Raw genomic sequence first — 547 nt, forward strand, 5'->3', positions numbered from 1 at the left:
ACACCCCACATCTGGGACCTTTTGAGCATCCTGGAGGTGGTGTGCTCTTTGAGCCCCTCAGGCAGAAGCTGTTGGTGTCTGGGAGGCATGTGGCTCCAGCTTCCCCTGAAGCCCTGTTCCCACTCCACCCTCTACAAAGACCCCCTTTCATTTCTGCTCCTTTCAGCAGGTAACAGCTTACTCTCAGGGACCTCACTGATGGACCTTCAAAGAAATGTTCCTCAACCAGGCGATTGCACATCCCCCCAGGAAACCTGCAGGTCCTATAGGCATCCTGCCGTTGAGAGACCAGACGAGAGCAGGTCCCTGTCTGAGCCCCTTTGCAGGCTGCATCCCCATCCGCCCTGCCATAGCCACCAGCATTGGGCGCCCCCGGTGACACATCCATTCTAAGCATGCGTTGCCCTTTTCCCCTAAATCTAGCCCACGAGCCAGCACTACTAGTTCACTGTGCAATGTGGGCGTTCAGGTAGATGGTGATTAAAATGGCAGCGCTGGCCATCTCCTGTCTTGCGTCTTAGAAAGTGGTGGGACTAAAGGCCAAGTC

This window comes from Pteropus vampyrus, unplaced genomic scaffold (assembly GCF_000151845.1).
Source record: "Pteropus vampyrus isolate Shadow unplaced genomic scaffold, Pvam_2.0 Scaffold205, whole genome shotgun sequence".
NCBI classification, from domain to species: Eukaryota; Metazoa; Chordata; class Mammalia; order Chiroptera; family Pteropodidae; genus Pteropus; species Pteropus vampyrus.